The 23398-nt window shown below is 43.7% G+C and overlaps 1 protein-coding gene across 1 annotated transcript in view; it reads left to right on the top strand.

The window, feature by feature from the left end:
- The window catches only part of AGBL1 (AGBL carboxypeptidase 1), a 916524-nt gene that overhangs the window by 234196 nt on the left and 658930 nt on the right, over positions 1 to 23398 (top strand). The window lies entirely within an intron of this gene.

Here is a 23398-nt window from a genome sequence, read left to right as displayed (position 1 = left end):
TTTTTCTTCTCTGATAGCTATGACTCCCAGAACTATGTTGAATAATAGTGGTGAAAGTGGACACCCTTGTCTTATTCCTGATCTTTCAGTTTTTCACCACTGAGAATAATGTTTGCTGTAGGCTTATCATATATGGCCTTTACTATGTTGAGGTAGGTTCCTTCTATGTCTATTTTTTGGAGTTTTAATCATAAATAGGTACTGAATTTTGTCAAAGGCTTTTTCTGCATCTATTGAGATGATCATATGGTTTTTATCTTTCAGTTTGTTAATATGGTGTATCACATTGATTGATTTGCATATATTGAAGAATCCTTGCATCCCTGGAATAAACCCAACTTGATCATGGTGTATAAGCTTTTTGATGTGTTGCTGAATTCTGTTTGCTAAAATTTTGTTGTTCATCAGTGATATTGGCCTGTAGTTTTCTTTTTGTGTGTTGTCTTTGTATGGTTTTGGTATCAAGGTGATGGTGGCCTTGTAGAATGAATTTGGAATTGTTCCTTCCTCTGCAATTTTTTGAAAGAGTTTTAGAAGGATAGGCATTAGCTCTTCTCTAAATGCTTGATAGAATTCTCCTGTGTAGCCATCTGGTCCTGGGCTTTTGATTTTTGGGAGATTTTTGATCACAGTTTCAATTTCAGTGCTTGTAGTTGGGTTGTTCATAATTTCTATTTCTTCCTGGTTCAGTCTTGGAAGATTGAGCTTTTCTAAGAATCTGTCTATTTCTTCCAGGTTATATATTTTATTGCCAAATAATTGTTCATAATAGTCTCTTATAATCCTTTATATTTCTGCATTGTCTGTTGTAACCTCTCCTTTTTCATTTCTAATTTTGTTGATTTGATTCTTCTTTTTTTCTTGATGAGTCTGGCTAAGGGTTTGCCAATTTTATTTATCTTCTCAAAGAACCAGCTTTTAGTTTTATTAATCTTTACTTTGATTAGTAAATGAATCTTTGATTTCTTTTTCATTTATTTCTGCTCAGATGTTTATGATTTTTTTCCTTCTACTAATTTTGTTTTTTTTTGTTGTTGTTGTTCTTCTTTTTCCAGTACACCACTGCTTTAGGTGTAAAGTTAGGTTGTCTATTTGATGTTTTTCTTGTTTCTTAAGATAGGATTGTATTGCAATAATCTTCCCTCTTAGAACTGCTTTTGTTGCATCCCATAGGTTTTGAGTTGTTGTGTTCTCATTCTCATTTGTTTCTAGAAATTTTTTGATTTCCCTTTTGATTTCTTCAGTAACCTGTTGGTTATTTAGAAACGTGTTGTTTAATCTCCATATGTTTGTGTTTCTTACAGCTTTTTTCTTCTAATTGGTATCTAGTCCCAGAGCGTTACAGTTGGAGAAGATGCTTGGTATGATTTCACTTTTCTTGAATTGACTGAGGTTTGATTTGTGACCCAAGATGTGGTCTATTCTGGAGAATGTCCCATGTGTGCTTGAAAAGAAGGTGTATTCTTCTGCATTTAGGTGGGATATACTGAAGGTATCAATGAGATTCATCACATCTAATGTGTCATTTAAGCTTTGTGTTTCCTTATTAATTTTCTGTTTTGATGATCTGTCCATTGGTGTGAATGACGTGTTAAAGTCTCCTACTATTACTGTGTTACTGTCAATTTCTCCTTTTATGTCTGTTAGTGTTTGTCTTATGTATTGAGGTGCTCCTATGTTGGGTGCATGGATATTTACAATTGTTATGTCTTCCTCTTGGATTGATCCCTTGATCATTATGTAGTGTCCTTCCTTATCTCTTGTAATCTTCTTTATTTTAAGGTCAATTTTGTCTGATATGAGGATTGCTGCTCTAGCTTTCTTTTGCTTCCTATTTGCATGGAATATATTTTTCCAATTTCTCACTTTCAGTTTATACGTGTCTTGAGGTCTGAAGTGGGTTTCTTGTAGACAGTATATATATATGAGTCTTGTTGAGCATTTAATCCATTTACATGTAAAGTAATTATTGATATATATGTTCCTATTGCCATTTTCTAATTGTTTGGGGTTGATTTTGTAGATCTTTTTCCTTCTGTTGTATTTCTTGACTATAGAAGTCTGTTTAACATTTGTTGTAAAGCTGGTTTGGTGGTACTGAATTCTCTTAACTTTTGCTTGTCTGAAAAGTTTTTTATTTCTCCATCAATTTTGAATGAGATACTTGCTGGGTACAGTAATCTTGGTTGTAGATTTTCCCCTTTCAGTACTTTAAATATATTCTGCCATTCCCTTCCAGCCTGCAGAGTTTCTGCTGAAAGATCAGCTGTTAAATGAATGGGGTTTCCCTTGTATGTTACTTGTTGCTTCTCCCTTGCTACTTTTAATATTCTTTCTTTGTTTAGTCTTTACAGTTTGATTAGTATGTGTGTTGGCATGTTTCTGCTTGGGTTTATCCTATATGGGACTCTTTGTGCCTCTTGGACTTTATTGACTATTTCCTTTTTCATGTTGGGGAAATTTTCAACTATAATCTCTTCAAAAATTTTCTCACACCCTTTCTTTTTCTCTTCTTCTTCTGGGACCCCTATAATTCAAATGTTGGTATATCTAATATGGTCCCAAAGGTCTCTGAGGCTGTCCTCAGCTCTTTTCATTCTTTTTACTTTATTTTGCTCTTCAGAAGTAATTTCCACCATTTTGTCTTCCAGCTCACTGATTCGTTCTTCTGCTTCAGATATTCTGCTCTTGATTCCCTCTAGAGTATTTTTAATTTCAGTAATTGTGTTGTTTGTCTCTGTATGCTTATTCTTTACTTCTTCTAGGTCTTTGTTAAGTGACTCTTTCATTTTCTCCATTTTGTTTTCAAGGTTTTTGATTGTCTTTACTATCATTATTCTGAATTCTTTTCCAGGTAATTTTCCCATTTCCTCTTCATTTATTTGGACTTTCTAGTTTCTTTCTTTATTTGTGCAGTATTCTCTGCCTTTTCATTTTTTTTTTAAAGTTATTATGTTTGAAGTCTCTTTTTTCCCCAGGCTTCAAGGAAAGTTGAAATCTTTCCTTGAAGAAGGTTGAATTCTTTCTTCCTTTTTGTTTCAGCCCTCCTAAGGTTGGTCCAGTGGTTTGTGTGAGCTTTGCATAGGGTGAGATTTGTGCTGAGTTTTGTTTGTTTCTTTGTTTCCTTTGTTTTTGCTTACGGGTGGTGATCCTGTCTGCTGATGATTGGGCTGGTATTTTTGTTTTGTTTGTTGTTTAGGTGAGATGTCCTGCACAGGGTGCTACTGGTGGTTGGGTGATGCTGGGTCTTGTATTCAAGTGGGTTCCTTTGTGTGAGTTCTCACTGTTTGATACTCCTTAGGGTTGGTTCTCTGGTAATCTAGGGTCTCGGGGTCAGTACTCCCATTCTAAAGGCTCAGGGTTTGATCTCTGGTCAGGAACAAATATTTCACAAGTGGTTTGTTATGGCATTAAGGGAGAGTAAAACAAACATCCAAAAACGAGAAACCAAAGCTGAACCCCAGAAAAATGGCAGTTACAAATCAGACAAATAATAATTAAAATAATGGAATATACACATATACATATACACCCATGAGCAAAGTGAAAACAGTCCAACAAAAATAAAGTACAGTAGATTGATCCGGCAAACAAAGGAGATCAAAAATTATATTTACCGGTTAAGAACAAAACTAACAAGCACAAACTGGAAAACAAAAGTAAAGGAAGGTATCAACTGGGGAATAAAGCAATGAAAACAAAACTAACAAATACATTGAGAGGAAAGGAAAGAAAGAAAGAATAGATATGCAAAATTGAACAGAGGTAGATGAAAAAGATTTATATATATTAAAGATTAACTGCAAGGGGAAAAGAACAGTAGGAAAGGCAAACGAAGGTATAAATGTAGAAAAAATATAATAGGTTTTAAAAATTAAAATTATAAAAAAAAGGAAAGAGAAAAAAAATGGAAGAAAGAAAAAAGGGGAAGAAAGGATAACTCCACAGAACTGCAAAAGCCCAATATAGAGGCAGAGGTTTCTTGCAACAATAGGAAGTGTGACTGAATATATACGTATACACTCATAAGCAAAATCAAAGCAATCCAACAAAATTTAAGTACAATAGATTGACCTGGCAAACAAAGGAAATGAAATTATATCTCCAGAATAACACTAATTAAAGCACAAACTGGAAAACAAAACTAAAGCAAGGTGCCAATTGGGGAAATAAAGCAATGAAAATAAAACTAACAAATTTGCTGAGAGGAAAGGAGAGAAAGAAAAGAAATATAGATTGCAAAGTTAAATAGAGGTAGCTAAAGATTTATATACATTAAAGATTAACTGCAAGGGGAAAAGGACAGTAGGAAAAGCAAACAAAGGAATACATGTAGAAAAAATAATAATAATAGGTTTAAAAAATTAAAATTAAAAAAAAGAGAAAAGGCAAAAAGAGGAAAACTCTGCAGAACAGCAAAATCCCAATGTAGAGGCAGAGGTTTATGACAACAATAAAAAATGTGACTGAGGAGAAAGAAAAAAAATGTTCGAAAGCTTAATTGGATTTCTTAGTGTCAATAAAATTGACAACGACAACAGAGGAGGGGAAAAGGAAAACAAAAAGAAAGAAAAATCCAAAGGAATCTAAAGAACAAGTCAAAAAATAAGAATAATAAATGTTTTTCTTGAGTCTCTGCTGTCAGAGTCCTTTCCCTCACTGGGAGTCACAGTCCGCCTCACCTCCCTAGGATGCCCTCCAACACTGTGCTGATCTCTGGACCTGCTGTGGGGGCAGCTCAGATTCTAATCTGGTCCTACTCCTGTGCGTTCTTGCCTCCAATGTCCACAGCTATCAGAGCTAGTGTGTTTACTTTTGTGGGAGCTCTCAATGATCTTTTATATATTCCATAGACACAGAGTCTGCCTAATTGATCATGTGGATTTAATCTGCATCTTGTGCAGCTGGTGGGAAGGGTTTGAATCTTCTTCCTTAGCCACACTGCCCCTGGGTTTCAATTGTGGTTTAATTTCCACCTCTACATGTGGGTCGTCCACTGGGGTTTGCTCCTGAGGCTGCCCTGGAGGGCTTGGGGTTGCCCCTGTGAGGGCCAGGTGTGGAGGTGGTGCAGCTGCTTGGGTCACAGGGGTTCTGGCAGCACCAGGTACTCTGGGGGGTTGGCGGCTAGGGTAGCAGGAAATACAGTGCTCTGGAAGGGTATGGCAACCAATACTGGCCAATACGCTCCAGTATTCTTGCCTGGAGACCCCCTGCTGACAGAGAAGCCTGGCAGGCCACAGTCTACAGGGTCGCAAAGAGTCAGACAGGACTGAAGTGACCCTGCACGCATAAACACAAGACTATTTTTTTGCCTGTGGCAGCTCTGCCCCAGTGAGAGTTGAGCGTGAAGGTGGCACAGCTGCTTGGCTTGTGGGGACCCTGGCAGTGCCAAGTGTGCAGGGACACAGACTGCCTCTGTAGCAGGAGTTATGGCCCTATCAGAGTCTTTTTTTGAGCCTTTGTAGCTGGTGATCAGAAGGCCTCTTTGGCCAGTCTTTCTTTGTAGCTCCACCTGTTCAGGCACCAAGAGGGACCCCTGGGTGGGGTCCTACTCTGTAGTTCAGTGCGTCAGGCGCATTTGACGGGCCAGCCTCTCTGTTGTTCAGCTGCTGATGCTGGCTTGTGGGGAAAGAGAGGCTATGGTGATGGTTCCATGCTCTTTGCATGACTCAGCAGTATCACCTTGCTTCCATGGCTGCCTGGCTTTCCTTCACAGGCATTTCCCACCACAATCTCCTCCCTCAAATCCCCTCGATCTGTCTCTCTGCAGTCAACAGCAGCCCTCACATTGAGATTGCTCCACAATCCCTAAACTCCAGCTCCGAGCCGCTGCACCTTCCAGGAGACCCGTGTTCCTGCCCGGCATATATATGGCTGTGGCAAGTACTGTCTGATTCTCACTCCATTTAGGCGGCCACAGATCAGCTGTTTCACTCTCAGCCTTAAATGTTTCTCCTCTGACTCAGACAGTTGTCCCGATGTGGGGATTGGACCCCTGCTTCAGTTCCCTGACCCGCCGAGGGCAGGTCCAGTCCTACTAACACTCCTGTTTTTCTCCCTAGTCCCTTGGTCCTACTGAGTTTTGCGTGGTTCTATATATTCTTCAACACTGGCCAGGGACTCCTGTCTGCTCTCAGCTGGTGTTCTGCATGCACTTCTGTGTCTGAGGTGTATTCCTGATGTATCCGTGGAGAGAGTTGTACTCCATGTCCACTTCCTCCTCTGCCGTCTTGTTCTCCCACCATCAGCTTTTAATAGCACGTTTGCAATACAGAGAGCCTATGTCTCCATGCCCATTTCTTCCAGCCGGAGCAAACAACTTTTCATTTCCTTCTAGCCCCAAAACATGATCTATTAGCCTGGGTCCTGAGATTGAGAGAGTTTGGTTCTCCTCTCACAGCAGTTTAAGTTTTACTTTGTATGATAGGGCTCGAAGAAGGAGGTGCTGTTTTTTTGCCTGTTTATCAGCAGCTCGTGAGCATCTTGCTCATATCTCAAATTTCTATTTCATTTCTTTAAACATAGTTTTTTTATATTATGTTGTTATTTTATATTGTTTTCCACAGATCGACTATCTCCTGGAGGCCTTAGTTCCTACAGAAGAACTCAAAGATATTGTTATGTATATTCCTTGAGGAGGAACAACAGTTCAGTTCAGTTCAGCCGCTCAGTCCTGTCTGACTCTTTGCGACCCCATGGACTGCAGCACGCCAGGCCTCCCTATCCATCACCAACTCCTGGAGTTTACTCAAACTCATGTCCATTGAGTCGGTGATGCCATCCAACCATCTCTTCCTCTGTCGTCCCCTTCTCTTGCCTTCAATCTTTCCCAGCATCAGGTTCTTTTCCTGCTTTAATTGATGCACTATAGTTTTCTGATTGTTCCTCTTGTTTCTGCCTTCCGTACTTCCCTGATTAGCAACTGTTTGCATCTGCTCTTTGGAACTCTGAGAAGGTCTAGGAGACTGAAGCCTTTATCTTGCAAATAGGAAAATTGAAAGGCTTTTGTGTCCAGGGCTTTCAGGGATTTCTTAAAATTTTACCTCTTCTACAAGCAGCCTTTCTTCCTCTCTTATATGCCACCAAAGCAGAAAAATTTGTTACTCCCTTGTTGGGATATACACTCTTTGCACTCTTTGAAATTCAGTGCATTCAGCTGCTTTATGATATTAACCTCTGATAGATTCAAGAAAAGTTATGATGGATATGAAATCATGCAACTCAGATTGGGGCTTTAACCCATGATCAGTTCATTGAGAACAAACATCTGGTCTCAGGACTTAATGAAGCTCAGGTTCTTGATGTCTCATCACAGAAAGAATTTAATGAGAGACAAAGTCATAGGTGAGAAGTGGATTTTTTTTTGAAAGAAATACACTCCACAGACAGAGTGTGGCCTATCTCAGAAGGTAAGAGAGGACCTTGAAATATGATATGGTGAGTTGTTATTGGCTGGGTAATTTCATAGGCTAATAAGGCAGAGGATTATTCCAACTATCTTGGGGCAGGCTTAGAGATTTCTAGGGATTGGGCCACCCTCACTTTTTGATCTTTGGTGGTTGGCTTCAAAACTGTTATGGTACTTGTGAGTGTGTCATTTAGCTTATGCTAATGTATTACAAGCTCAGTGAGGCTCAAAGAAGTCAGATCCGCTATCTTGAACCTAGTTAGTTCTAACAAGTTTGTCTTTTCTTCTGTGTCCATGGTCTCGGAGTCAGACATGAATGAGCAACTAACACAGCACAGCCACATGGCTATGCCATTCTTTTAAAGAATGCACTGTCTGCTTCCTGTCTTGGATAGATTATTATTCAGCTTCTTTTCCTCCATTAGGATGAGAGAAACATTGTCCAGTGGCTTTCTACATGTTTTCTTCAAGAAAGCTGTTAAAAGTATTTAGTCTATTATTCTCCTCTTAATGGGAATTCTCACCCCTTCAAATTCCATTAATATCCCTTTCTCTATTGACTTTTTAGTTTCAATTATTAGATTTTTCACTTCTAGAAATTTATTCCATCCTTATCCACACCAGCATTTTGCTTTCAGAATCTCATTCCTTGTTCATATCTCAAATTTCTCTTTCATTTCTTGCAACATTATAGGTTTTTTTTATGTTGTTATTTTATATTGTTTCCCATCAATCTAGTATCTTGTGTCTCTGCAAGTCTGGTACTCCTTGTCTCTGCTGCCTCTCACTCATGGGGCCTTGTTTTCTGGCGTGTTTCATAATTGTTGACACCAAATCACTCATTTTTCTTGGAATTTTACCTCCTGGAGGTCTTTGAGGTCAAAATTGAGGCTGCTTTACTTAAGAAAGCATTTGTATTTGCTTTTGCTAGTTATCTGAGGACACTAACAAATTCAGATAACTGCCTTACCTTTCTTAAATTTGGGGACCACAGATGGATCATGAATTCAAATGAATGTGAAAATTTTCTTATAGTTATAGACTCCTAGGGAAATTTTGAAATAAGCTTTTCTTGCTCTGCCTTTTTGTGAATCAAGAGTGAAGACTCTTGGGGAGGGGGATGTCTCAGTTTTATGCAAGAATCTCTATTTGATGCCCCACCAAGGATAAGCCACATGCTTCACTTTCCTGCATCTCCTGCAGCTTTCAAAGCAAGAACTCATGGTCTCCAAGGCTCGGTAGAAATCCTTGGGTGAAAAGTATGCTTTGATGCTTGCTTACCTTTCAAGACTTCTTTGGTCTCACTTTGTTTTTGGCATCTACAGATTTCTTTATTTAAGATCAGCTCAGCAATGCATTGAAAATGATTTTGGAGAAAGAGAGTTTATTTAGTATGATGGTTGTTTCATTTGGGGGATTGTTCAGAATATTTAGTTTATTATTCTGTTGGAAATGGAGGTTTTCACTCCTTGATCTTTCCACTTTACATGCTGCTTCTTTCCATTAGAAAGAAAAAATGAAACTATTTTTTGTTTACTATAATGGATAATATGAATTTGAAAGTCTGTTTGTGAATCTGAAATAGTATATCTGCTCTTCTATGTTTAGAATTGACATTAGTCCTGCTGAAAGAATATTCTTTCTTTTATGGTTCTTGAAATACTCTTTTTTTTTCTCTCCTAGCAGAAAGTAAGGATTTTAATGAAGAAATAATTTGAAAATTTTAAATTGAGAATCCAACTCAGGACAGGTTTGCTCCAGTGCCTTTTGCTTCTTTTCTTTGACATCATGAATATTATCAGAAGAGTGGCTTTTGTTTGGCTTTGTTCTTTGCCTTTAAGATGACTTGTTCACCTAGAGGTACCTCCTCTTTCTGATTTCAGTCACCCATACCAACACCATCATCAACACCAGAAACCTCCAAAAGACAAGTTATTTATTCCATCCCATCTGTCTGCTCTGTGAAGCTAACTTGCGTTAGTTGCTCAGTCATGTCTGACTCTTTGCGACTCCATGGACTGTAGCCCATCCATGGAATTCTCCAGGCAAGAATACTGGAGTGTGTAGCCATTCCCTCCCACCCTAAAACAAAACATACACGGTCACATTGCAAGTCTGACTTACAAAATGCTGAGACTATGTTGTAATGCTCTTTCTCTTTTCTTAAAAATAAGGATTGAATTTAATGGAATAACACTGATGTGAACGATATTACATTATCCAATTTGTTTGTGGTGGTTTCCTACTCTCATTCTGCAAACCAAGTTGGAGGGAAAAAGGTAGTTTGGTCACACAGGCTTTTATAAACAAGAATCTCTCGAGGCCATAGCAGGGATATCACTACACTGATTCCAGTCGCAGGAGAAGATTCAGGAACACAGACTATGGGCTGAGTCACTGGGCATATTAACTGCCTGAAATGTGATCGCTGAAATTTATGTCCAAAGCCACTTTGGTAATGATCTCCTGATGGAGTTCTGACCTTAAGCTGGTATGTGCGGTGCTGCCTTTCCGAAGCAACAGATGAGTGCGGTAGGAGCTTCCATTCCACAACTCAGAAGCAATTGGTGATGCCCCAGTGTTCTCTGTGCGCCCTCCCTGTAGCTGATTTTCTGTGGCTCATTGAATGTGGAGCCCAGGTGCAGCTGTGGGTTTTGACATCCCAGAATTTTATAGGGCAAGGGCATCCTCAACATGTACTGATGTGCATCTGGGTTGGAAGTGGCTATTCATGAAATTGACAGAGTAAAACCCTAATTAGAAAGACCCGCAGGCGCCCTGTACCCCAGGATGCTTTAACAGAGCTGTCACTGTCTCCCCTCAGGCAGGATCATCCGGCTAGAACACTGAGCAAAAAACATTTTGTTCAATGTTCACCATAAATAACTCCCATCATTAGCAACGTGACAAGTGAAAAGGCGACCTGCATGTCAAGAGACAAAGGTTTTTGTATGGTGGTTGTAAGGGGTGATTCTGAAAACTTTTAGCTGCTGGGGAAGTAGATTTTACCTTCTGAGAGATGCTACTAGAAACTAGTGAAGTCAAACGGGTAAGCCTCTCTGATCTTCAGCAGAATGAAGTTTAATTTGAGGTTTTGGAAACACTGTAGGCTGGCAAAGGGCTGCGGTGGAGGGACTTGACTTCAAATCCTGATTCATGTCAGCATTTTGTAGGACTTTAATTTCTTTGAAGCTGTATTTCTTGGTCTTTGCAATGGAGGGTTGTAAGCAACTCTTTGTTTAGGCTTAAAATGTAGCCCTGTTAATTAAGATTCTGAATTCTTTGGCAAAAAAAAAAAAAAGCAAACCTATATACCTTATTGCACTCTAATATGCTTGTGCAAACAACCTTTATTCATACAGTTGAAGAGATACATTGCCAGATCATATGGTAGTTTCTCAAGCTGTTATGGAAAGCAAGAGTCCTTATCTTAATTTCTTCTCAGTCAATAACAATTCCTAATTCAGAAGGAAGAGGAGAAAAGTAGAAACGGTACTCCTTTGAAGGAAGTTGTGATGTAATGATTTGGTGGGCAACTTACATACTTTAATTAAGCACTCTGAATCAATATGTACCCAACAGTTCAGCCTGGCAATCAGCTTAATCTCATTAAATGTTGTTCAGGCCCCAATAATTGATTAATAATACATTATCATTTATGAATTATTGACTTCAAGTTATTATAATTGCACCTGCTTTGTTCACTGCATCTGCTGCCCACATGTTAATTATGAAATGCTCAAGCACTTTTCTTGGAATAACTTTAGAGATAAAGCTGATGGGGTTTTTAATGAAGTAAGATTATCTTTGGTTCAGAGCTGGCTTTTCTCAACCCTGTGTTGTTTAATAAAAGGGAGCAGACATTTGCCTTTTTAAAGCCTGCCTCTAAGAATTAAAGACAGAGTTGGCAGACCCCATGCTCAAGTTGGACTGTAAGCCCTTTTGAATGAGGTAGGTGATGTCAGCCTCCTAAGCCAGTGGATTCTACTTACTGAGAAAGAGCTTGCCTTAGTAGGGAGTGGATTTCTTCCGGAAGAGATGGGTGCTTCCTTCATCAGTGGTCTGGGAGGAAAGAGAGGGCCTCAGAGAGGAAAATGGAATTGGCAATGTGAAGGATTATCCTTAGACTGTGGGAGAAGAAGAACTCCTCGGAACTTCTAACATCAAGGAAATGTATTACCTTGTCAATTACCAGTTGACATTGGGGGCAACCTTCTGTTTCAACTGAGATCATACTGAAAAAGTTATTCCCCCAAAAGACATCTATTACCTGCCAGTGAGTGAGACAGACCCAGGATATAGAGACATCATTTCTGTTCTGGAGTTTACTGAGTCTGTCTTTGAGGGTTGGATTTGCCTAAGGTTATTTGGGGATTCTAGAGGAAAGATTAGACCTTTCCTGGCTAGAGATAGGAAAGTGTTAGTTGCTCAGTCGTGTCCAACTCTTTGTGACTCCGTGGGCTCTAGCCCACAAAGCTCCTCTGTCTGTGGATTTCTCCAGGCAAGAATATTGAAGTGGGCTGCTATGCCCTTCTCCAAGAGATAGGAAGCACGGGAGCTGTTTGGGAAAATGCCCTTTAGAAGGGCCTTAGACTGAAGAAGAGGAGTGATCCCACTTAAACCAGGTTTAACCAGATTAGTCCTTTGCGTCCTATTTCTCCCTACTTCTGGCTACATTCTCTCTCTCTCTCTTTTTTTTTTTTTTTTGAGGGGGAGCTGGTTAGCAAAATCCTGCTTCAGAGCCCCAGTCTGGCCTCAGCTATGCCAGATGAATAGAGACAGGAGTTGAGAATGCACCCACACTTGAGGCCGAACATAAAAGGAGAGGACAAGGTTAACCTGGTTATGGCTGCAGAATGCGCTTATGTTTGATGCTCAAGGGGAAAGTAAAATTGTGGGACATGGGGAGTCCCAATTTTGCAAAGTCCCATGGCCCTTCCTACGCTGTGAGTCTCTTTCCATGGGCTTCCTTGAAGGACCTGGGCTTGATTTTATTGACAACACCCTGGGAGGCATTACTGTTGTCCACTTGGGTTCTTAGCTCTTAAGAAACCCTTCAAGGATGAAAGATTCTGGCTCTCCTAAGATGTTCCTTCTCCAGTGAGATCCCCCTTTAACCTCCAAAACCTTGCCCAGAAATCAGCAGAGTAAGAAATAAGATCTTATCTTAAGGCTACATTTTTTTTTCTTTCTTTTTGTGAATGCCTTTAAGAGATTGCATATTTTCAAGTGAGAAGATGTATTTTTTAATAATTTTATTTATTTATGGCTGTGCTAAGTCTTCATTGCTACATGGACTTTTCTCTAGTTGTGGTTTGCAGGCTTCTCATTGCAACAGCTTCTCTTGTTGCGGAGCACAGGCTCTAGGGCGCGTGAGATTCTATAGTCGCAGCTCCTGGGCTCTAGAACACAGACTCAGTAGTTATAATGAACGGGCTTAGTTGCTTCGTGGCATGTGGGCTCTTCCTGGATCAATGATGCAACCCGTGTCTCCCGCACTGGCAGGCACATTCTTTACCACTGAGCCACCAGGGAAGCCCCAGGAAAGATTTTGATAGAGTGGGAAAGCATGGGTTCTTCATCAGGCCTGGGCTGGCATCCTGGATTTTCTGTTTGAAGTTTGGAAAGTGGCTTAAATTCTCTGGGTTTCAGTTTCCTTATCTGTAGAATGGGGATGATATTATTGCCCTCATAAGGGTGGTGAGGTTAATGCAGTAAGGTATATTTTCCTAACAGAATGTCTAAGAAAGTACATGCATGCTCATTTGTGTCTGACTCTTTGCGACTCCATGGACTGTAGCCCACCAGGCTCCTCTGTCCATGGGATTTTCCATGCAAGAATACTGGAGTGGGTTGCCATTTCCTAGTCCAGGGGATCTTCCCGACCCAGGGATCGGACTTGTGTCTCTGCATCTCCTTCATTTCCTGTGTTGACAGGCAAATTCTTTTACCATTGAGCTACCTGGGAAGCTCCAATGTCTTAAGGAAGGTGCTTGTTAAATTCTCATGTGCCTATTCTGTCTCTGCCATCCTTGGCTATTGTAAGCTGATGCATCACTCATCTTACTTGGTGCCATTTTAACCCTCAGGTTAGCACACAGCTTTCTGAATTGAGGAGCAGGGGGTGAGACTCAGCAGAGAGGCAAGTTACCCAAATGTCACGTCAAGAGCACCGACCAAGCACAGCTGTTGGAACCTTGCTGATTAGCATTCAACTTTGAGCTCAGTAGACTCTGACCACTGACTGTTGGGCAACCTCTGAAGTGAACCAGCCTCAGTTTCTTCATCTGTAAAATGACACCAGTAATATTTTTTCATATGACTGTGATCAAGGTGGAAAGCATTAGTGTGTAAAGCACAATGCCAGGCACGAGGTAAGGGCTCAGTAGTGCTCCCTCCTCCCGTTCTCATCTTATATAGGCATTACGGTAGCTAGTGTTTACTTCAGAGAGGGATTGGTCAAAGAGGAGAATGTAAGCTTTCACATTTGTAATTTCAGATAACACCAGCAGGCAGGAAGTCGTCAGTATGATAAAACATCCTGTCTCAAATGGCCTAAAGCTCCTGGGATGGGGGTGGGGGAAGCTTGTCTATTTTATTTATTTATTGACTTATTTATTTGGGTGCACAGGGTCTTAGTTGTGGCGTGTGGAATCTTTAGTCGTGGCATGTGGGATCCAGTTTCCCAACTGGGGATCAGACTCGGGGCCCCTGCTTTGGGAATGCAGAGTCTTAGCCCATGGATCACCAGGGAAGTCCCAGATCTCGTCTGTTTTTGATACACCAAGTTAAGGATGTCTTTTAACTCCTGTTTTCTAAATGAACCCCCAAATGACCAGTTTTAACATAGCCAAAGCAGTCCTTCTATCTTGTACCCCTTTTCTTTACACTCAGCTTGTTTACTATGGGTAGACCCATGGAGAGTGCCTGAAGTAGCCCTATTATGTTGCATAAAGGGGTTTAGACAAAATTGCAGAAGTGTTCTAAAAATACTGATTGTCTAGAAGCAATCTCTTAATAGATTCAGCTGCTCTTCCTGTGTTGAAATAAATCCCAGCTCACCTTGAAGTGAAGTGCTCCTTCAGATCCCGGATAATTCACTAGACATTTTTTTTTTTTTTGTCTTGCTTGATTTATTTTGATGAGATTCTCCATCTTTACCTCTTAGCTTTTGTTGACTAACCACACCTCTCCATTCATTTGGGCTTCCCTGATAGCTTGCTGCAGAAACCAGTACTCGAGAAACCAAGCACCACACTTGGAGAGTTGGAGAACACAGGTTTTTTATGCTGGTGGGCCCAGAGGAGTTAACACTCTAAGCTCTGAGTCCCTAATAAAGGGGTTACAGAGCTTTTATAGACAGACTGTAGTGGGCAACACTAGCTGGTTAATAGGCTGGTTTAAACTAAGGGGTTTCATGTGCACGGGAACAGTGGTCAAGATGGGGAAGGGGATGCCTGACCTGAACAGGCATGATTAAGCAGGTTTGCAGGGGCCGGGTGACTGCAAAGAGCAGGACAAGGGTGAGTGCGATAAACTCCAGTTCCTAGTACTGAAAGTCCCCATTTTCTGAGACTACGTGACCTACGTGATCCAGACTTTGCAAGGGGCAAGGTGAGTTACAGAGGCAGAAGGAGGTAAAATTTTAACTTTTCCTCTTCATTCCCCCCTCTTGATGCTTCTATCACTTCCATGAGATAAACATCATCTCATGTTTTGGTAAGACTTCAGAGCTCCCCATTGTTTAAGGGGCTATATTGAGCTATTACCATTTGTAACTTTATGGATTCAATCCAAGAGGTTATGAACTGGGTAATTGCATTGAGAATACAAGGGCTAAACAAGAGCACCACAAAGAACATGAAGAGAGGACCGGTTAAAGGGAGAAGCCATGATGCCCAGCTCCAGATATTGTTCCAGTTACCCCAGGAATTTGCTAGTTCCCAATGGCAACCCACTCCAGTACTCTTGCTTGGAAAATCCCATGGATGGAGGAGCCTGGTGGACTGCAGTCCATGGGGTCGCTAAGAGTCAGACAGGACTGAGCGACTTCACTTTCACTTTTCACTTTAATGCATTGGAGAAGGAAATGGCAACCCACTCCAGTGTTCCTGCCTGGAGAATCCCAGGGATGGCAGAGCCTGGTGGGCTGCCATCTATGGTGTCGCACAGAGTTGGACACGACTGAAGCGACTTAGCAGCAGCTCTCCTTTTCATGATTCATTCCCTTAGCTGTTGGGCCATGTCCCTGACTGTTCCTGATTGGTTTACATAAAAGCAGCATTCTTTGTTCAAGAAGAGGCAGAGTCCTCCCTTTTCAGCTGTCAGTGGGTCTAGCCCTCTCCTATTCTGTAAAACTACCTCAGCCAGGAAGTCTAGTTGGTCCTGTAAGGCCGCTAAAGATTTGGCTACTCTCTTAATGTTGTCTGTGAAGCCTTTGGATAGTGGACAGTAAAAGGTGGCTGATGAAGCAATTCCTGCTATTCCCATACCTACCCCAGCCATGATTCCTAGACCATCTAGTAGGGGCATAAACTGGATAGCTCTTTTTGACCATGTATATGCTGCCAGAGGTATGGTGAGAGTCTGGTTGTTAGGGACAATATTCATCTGGGGAGTGAGAGAAGCTAAGGTGCAGATACCCATCCAATTGACTGGTAGACACAAGTAAGCATCTGTCCCACACACAAAGAAAAGGCCTTGATGGGGCGGCTCCATACTGTGTTTGTGGGAGGGTGGGTGGCCCACTCACCTTTTATAGTTTGATTACAGTGGTCCTGGCTAAATTGCCTAGAGGTTCAGTTCTGCCATCGTTTGTAAAGCATTCGGGAGCCTTTTGAGTTAACTCAGTAGCCTTTAAGACTGGCCCTTGTAAGGGTGGATCTATAGGAGTTCCCATGGCTGTTGCATTATTTAATGGTACTGGTGTAGCTAAGTACCATGGAGCTCCTCAGGATGAGCAGAGCCAGCAGTCCCTGGCCAGCTGGGGTTGGTGTCGTTAAGATGGCAAGGAGTTGTGTTGAGAACCTGGCACAGACAGGGGTCTAAGAGGGAGTTAACTCTGTAGCCTGGGTCTTACTGCCAACAGGCAGAGCATGAGTTTTTAGGGCAAAGTTCGTCCGTGATTTTGTCTGCATTGTTGTCCCTGTCCGGTGGGTCTTTCCATTTATTTGACAGACAGATACCTGTTCTGGGTTGTAACATCTGCGTGGCATTTGGGGGTAGACAGAGGCACAGGGGCATGATGGCAATGGCATGGTGTCAGGATACTGCCCAGGGTTTGGATCTTCTGGTGGGGGAAAGGTAGCGGCAGTGGAGGGAATAACTGGAAAACATTTTTGGTGCCCAGGCCCCCGGATATACATCACATGTTATGAAGGCAGTAGGTAACCGGCCTATAGCATTGGCTATCTATACATTGTTCTAGCTGATGGTTGAGTAAGTGATTTTCCCAGGGTTGACTGTAACGTTGACAGGTGCATGATGGATAAGGAATGGCACCATCCGTTACAGCAAGGGACTCCAAAAGTCTGCGAAACAGCCTGCACGTAACAGATGACTGAACACTAGCAAAAGGTTTCCTTCCCATCTTTGGGTTGTCACAGCTATAGCAACTGAGCCTATTGTGAAGGGGGGTCAGTTATACTGTGGGGCAATTTAGTTCATAGGGAGAATTGATCATAAGAGACATCTAATAAGAATGAAGCTTCCCACTACAGTGAGATAACAGACAGCTAACCGTAGCTTCTGACCCAAATCCCAGTCCTGGGGTGTGACTGAAGCTAGTGTTGTAGCAAAGAGCACAGCAGTAATACCAATCAGGGGTACAGTCTAGGAGTGACAGTGAAAATCCATTGATATTTTGGTAGCTGGATACTCAAGCTTCCAACGTGCGTTGACCAGCCAGCTGCTGGAGTGTGGCTGGAGCAAGGCTGAATAATCCTCAAGCTTCTAAGGTGTGTTAACTACTCAGCTCCCGGAGAGACTAGAGCAGGGCTCAGCATCCTTCATGGGTGAGGGCCATTGCTTTTGGAACCAGACCCTGAGGGGGTTTTCAGGGTCCCGAACTGTGCACAGGGAGCTGCTGCCTTCTTGACTCTGGTGTGGTGGATCCAAGGGATGATGCCCGTAACTTTATCAGCAGTAGAGGTTGCCAGGACAACCGTGTGAGGGCCTGTCCAAACTGGCTGAAGTGGTTCCTTTTCCCAGTCCTTACCCATACCTCATCTTCTAGCTGATAGGGGTGAACCCAATTGCCCAAAAGAATGGGTGTCCTTTCTAAGCTTTCTCGGGCGATATGATAGAAAACTTTTCTCAGGGCCTGGTGGTGTTGGGACATCTCCAGGTCAGCTATTGGTTGGGGGTCTCCCTTGAGTTTCCCTATCACTGGGGGTGTTCTCCCATACAAAATCTCAAGGGGAGAATAGTCTGAGGACCTTGGGTGCACTGGGCTCGGAGTAAGGCTAGGGGTAACAGGTTGACCCAAGATAACTGGATCTCCTGACAGAGTTTAACTAAGGTAGTCTTGAGGGTCTGATATATGCATTCAACTTTCCCTGAGCTCTATGGTCTGTAAGCAGTGTAAAGCTTCCATTTGATGCCCAGCATCCTGGATAAAGTTTGGATTATCTCAGACACAAAAGCTGGCTCATTGTCAGGCCCTATGGAGAGAGGCAGCCCATATCTCGGGATTATGTCTCTTAGTAAGGCCTTGGCCACTTCTGTGCCCATTCAGTGCGTGCAGGGTAGGCTTCAGTAGGTGTATCCTGAGTAGGTGCAGACTACCACAGGTAAACACTTATAGCCCTGATAGGGCTTGACTTCAGTAAACTCTACTTGTGGATCTTCAAAGGGGAGTGTCCCAACTGTCTGCACCCCTGGGTTGGGTCTTGATCCTTGGCTGGCGTTGTTTTATGCACAAGTCACACATCTAGCACTGATCTGGGCACACAGGGTTGGGAGCTTAGGAATATTGAAATAGCAGTGGCTCAATAAACTCTCCGGCACAGTTTTTCCTAAATGAGTTGTCTCATGATGTTATTTTACCAGCTGGATTGCTATATTACTGGGAACAAAGAGTCTTTGGCCTGGAAGCTTCCACCAGCCCTCTTTTTCTTTTATTCGTCCCTCATTTAGAACCCACTGATCTTCTTCCTTGGTGTATCTTGGGATGGATGCAATTCTGGTGCCAAGAGGACCTTAAAGATTGACTCAGGACCCACTGTGGGACTCAGTTGGGTTGCCGCCTCCTTGGCTGCCCGGTCAGCCAACCGATTTCCTTTGCTGACTGGATCAGTTCCTCACTGATGGCCTTTACAATGGATGACTGCCACTTGGGAAGGCTTCCAGGCTGCTTCTAACAGCTGAAGGATTTCTTTTTTGTTTTTAATCTCCTTTCCCCCCACTGTAAATAATCTCCTTTCTTTAGAAATGGCTCCATGTACATGTAGAGTAGTAAAGGCATTCCTTGAACCAGTATAGAGGTTGACCCGTTTCCCTTCGGCATGCCTTAGCACCTGGGCGAGTGCCCATAGCTCAGCCCATTGTGCTGACCACCCTTGTGGCAAAGCCTCAGGCTTCACTATCTTGTCAGTTGTTGTTATGGCAGAGCCTGCTTTAGGCTGCCCTTCTTGGATGAAACTGCTTCCATCAGTGAACAGTTCAAGTTCTGGGTTCCAGAGGGGAATGTCCATCAGGTCCGGTCTGGTTAAGTAAATTTCATCTATGACCTATTTATAGTTATGATCGGGGATTCCCGCTTCCGTAGGCAGAAAGGTGATGGGGTTCAGGAGCCGAACAGTCTCGAGTTGAACCTGTGGGTTTTCACAAAGCAGATCTTGATGGTGAGTCATCCTGGTGCTGGTCAGCCACGTATTCCCCTGGCTGTTCATCAGGCCAGTAACAGCATGGGGAACCTTTACATTTATATTTCATCCTAGAATAAGCTTATCTGCTTCTCTGACCAAAACCACAGTGGCAGCTAATGCCCAGAGGTGTGGCGGCCATCCAGTGGTCACTGGATCCAGTCGTTTGGACAGATATGTGACTGGGCGCTACCATGGCCCAATTGTTTGTGTGAGGACCCCCAGTGCAGTGTGATTTTTCTCATGTACAAAGAGGTTTAAGTCCCGCATCACATCTGGCAGCTGTAATGCTGGAGCGCTGGTCACAAGTCTCTTTATCTCCTCGAAGGCCTTTTCCTGTTCAGGTCTGCACTCTAGGGGGTCCTTTCCAGACCCTGCTGTGGCTTTAAACAGAGGCTTAGCAATTTCAGAGAAACCCGGTATCCAGATCCTACAGAATCCAGCAGCCCCGAGGAACTCATGGACTTCTTTGTTGGTGTTCGGCCGAGGTATTGAACAGATAGATGGCTTGCTTCCTCTCATGTATGAGTGCCTGATGCCCTTTTGAGATGACAAACCCCAGGTACTTGACCTCCTGTCTGCAGATCTGAGCCTTTTTCCAAGACACCTTGTACCCTGTGGTGGACAGTAGAGGCAACAGGGCTTTGGTGCCTCTCCAGAAGTCCCCTTGGGTGGGACTGGCTAGCAATAGGTCCTCCACGTACTGGAGTAGGGTGCAGTTTAAAGGTTCCCTGGGAAAGGCAGCAAGATCCACAGCCAGGGCTTCACCAAACAGGATAGGTGAGTTTCTGAAGCCTTGTGGCAGTTGAGTCCAAGTCAGCTGTGTCTTTCTTCCGGTGTGTGGGTCTTCCCATTCAACAGCAAACAAGGGCTGGCTGGTTGGCGACAGCCGGAGGCAGAAGAATGTGTCCTTGAGATCGAGGCAGGTGAACCAGTTTGCCTGAGCGGGTAAGAGACTCAGGAGAGTAATAGGTATTTGGGACCACTGGATGGATGGTGATCACTGCACTGTTGATGGCGCAGAGGTCCTGGATGGGACAGTAGTTGTTCCCTCCAGACTTTTTGACTGGCAAGAGCAGAGTGTTCCAGGGAGACTGACATTCATTTAGGATCTCGGCATCTTGTAGGCAACGGATATGGTCCTGAATTCCCAGGCGTGCTTCCTGTGGTACTGGATATTATTTCTAACAGGAGTGGCTCCTGGCATCAGGTCCACTACAATGGGAGCGTGGTTTTTGGCCAAACCTGGGGGCCCCTCCTCTGCCCAGACATCAGGGAATTCTTTTAGCAGGCTGAGGGGGATTTATTTGTTCTCTCCCTGAGGAATAGAGATGCCATTCACCTTCCCTGGGCACAGTCACGGCCATCATCAGAGCCGATTGGCTCCCTAGTGTGAGTCTTGCAGGCTTTCTGGGGGCAAAGGTGATTTGTGCCCCCAGTTTTGTCAGTAAATCTCTCTCCAGCAGGGGAATGGGGCATTCTTGTAAGTACAGAAAATCATGAGGCACCAGATGGCCCCCTAGCTGACACAAACCGGCCTTGCAAAATGAGCAGGCTGCCGTGTCCTCTGTAGCCCCAACTATAGTTGCTGTTCAGCCTGTGAGGAGAGCCACAGGTGTGGTTACCATGGAGTGTTCAGCTCCGGTATCCATCATAAAAGTCATTGATTGGCCCCCTATCTTCATCGTGACCATGGGCTCCTGGGGACCCAGGATCAGGGAGCCCGGTCTTCCCTAGTCTGGTTCTGCTCTGTCTAGGCCAATAAGGTTTTGGACAGCGGGCTCAGGCTGGTACCTTTCTCTGTTGGGTTGACTGAACTTCTTTGACCCTTTAGATGTCCCTCTGCATTGGGGGCACTTATTCCTTCAGGTCTGGTCTCTTTGCAAAGGGTGCGTTGGTCATAGCAGACTGATGATCTCTTCTTAGTTTCCCCTTTCCCCTTTCTGAGCTCCTTAATGCTGCTGCTAGCAGGGCCGTTTTCTGTTTCATTTTTCTATCTGCTTCTCGTTGGGCTTCACGGTCTCGGTTCACAAAGACTTTATTTGCTACCTCCAGGAGCTGTGTGGCATTCATCCCAGTAAAGCCTTCCAGCTTTTGGAGCTTTATTGGATGTCTGCACAGGATTGAGCCGCAAAGGCAGCGTTAATCATCCTTTGATTCTCCGCTGTCTCAGGGTCGGAAGGGGTGTCTGTCCGGAATGCTTCACACAGTCTCTCATAAAAATTGGTGGGGTTCTCACCCACTTTTTGGATTATCATTGTAATTTTGGACATATTGGTGAGCTTTTTGGCTCCTGCTCAAAGTCCATGGAGAAGGGCATCATCATGGTATCAGCCCAGGGTTTCTTGTCCTTCTCTGGTTGAAGGACAAGAATTGAAATCCCAATTAGGTCTTGTCTCTGGCATTGCTTCTCATGCCCATCCTTCCACATCTAAGACCTCTGCGAGGGCTTGTCCTCGGAGCCATTTTTGGGCTTCAGTCGAGACACATCATCTTTCCTCAGTGGTGAAGAGAGACATAGGAGCTGGCGACAGTTCTCCCATGTTGGCTAATGGGTGTGGAAAATGGACTCTAGGAGGTCAATCGTAGCCTGTGGTTTATCAGGTATGCTGGGTTATGGTGTTTCCAGTTTAGGAGATCAGTAGTGCTGAAGGGCTCGTAATAGAGGATGGAGCGACCAGGCTGGATTCAGCCGTCCTCATTCACTTGCTGAGGACCTTGAATTTCTCGCAGTGGCATCTGATGGGCCATGGCCAGCTGGTTAGATTGTTTGGCTGAGTGGAGCCACCTCCCTACTGCCTTGAGGTTGGAGTTTTGCTCATGAGGTGGTGGGGGAACATGGAGGGAGCTGGGCTGTCGGGCAAGGGGTCCGGTGCTGGCTGTGCAGGGCTTGTGGAGTCAGGGGAACGTATTGTGGGGCAGTAGTGGGTCTTCCACTGGATTTCCCTGGAATATAGATTTTTTCCCTTCTTTCTTTTTTTCTGAGTGGTTGGGCCACAGATACTTTACTCTGTCCCTGTCTGTTTGTGCAAAATCTTGCCCATGGGGACAGGGTCTGTGCCATTAGAAGCCAGGAGTCTGTGTATTGAAACTGATCTGGATGTCCTGGAGTCCCAGTGACAACCTGGTGTACAGCTTGGACAGTGGGCAGGTCGAGCGTGCCCTCTGGCGTCCATCCAATGTCCAGCGATGGCCAATCGAGCTCGCATAAGTTACGAAGCTTCCTGGGGGTCATCTTGACTCCATAATCTCCTACAAAGCCTTTCTTAAAGTTCTTTATCATGCAATCTAAAACTGTTGGCTTAGAGGAACTTCCCCCCATGGTGCCAAATGTAATATACCTGTCAGGGTTTTGAGGAAAACCTAATCTCTTAGATGTTGGCTCAAGGAGTCAGTTGACAGAAGAATAACCAGTAACCAATAATTTCTCTCTCCCTGTGTATCCCACCCTGAGTTGGTGGCACAAAGACAAACAAGGGTGGGGGCCCCCTCAAAAGAGGAGACCATTCAGGTGACTGCTTGGCCCTGTTTCCAGGGGGAACTTAGGTGCCTCTTAGCATTGGTGGAGCACTATAAACCCCTGGTCCGGATCTGTCTCACAGGGAGGGACTGGGTCCCCCAGAGGCAGACATCGCCTTGAGCCATATGAGGTCACCATGGAACCGCAAGTTAGGGCCCTCTCCGACTCCGTAGCCACAAATGCCATGAAGCCACACAATCAAGCCTGAAGTGCAAGCAGATCAGGCTGCACACTTGTTCACATTCAGTTTTTGTCCACCTGGCCGCTCTCCTAAGGGAGATTTAAGATGCCTCTTAGCATTGGCAGGTCAGTATAAACCCCTGACCCGGACCAGCCTTGTGGGGAAGGATCAAATCCCGCAGAGACTGGCACTGCCTTTCAGCCTTATGAGGTCGCCACGGAACTACAGGTTTTAGACCCTCTCAAGTTCCATAGTCTGAGGACTGTGAGCTCACTTTCACTTCCTTCAGTTAGCAATCATGTATACACAATCACTCAGAGGTTATCACAATACCTCCCTTTGCCCGAGTCCGTAGGTCTCCCTATCTGATGCTTCCTTCCTGGGAGCCCAAGGAGGTGGTCAGTCTCTTCTTCTACCCATTGGGG

This window comes from Bos grunniens, chromosome 21, assembly GCF_055505025.1.
Source record: "Bos grunniens cultivar Pamir isolate PY7600 chromosome 21, Bosgru_T2T1.0, whole genome shotgun sequence".
Lineage (NCBI taxonomy): Eukaryota > Metazoa > Chordata > Mammalia > Artiodactyla > Bovidae > Bos > Bos grunniens.
The sequence above is the reverse complement of the archived record's forward strand: the minus strand, read 5'-3'. Positions and strand labels throughout refer to the sequence as shown.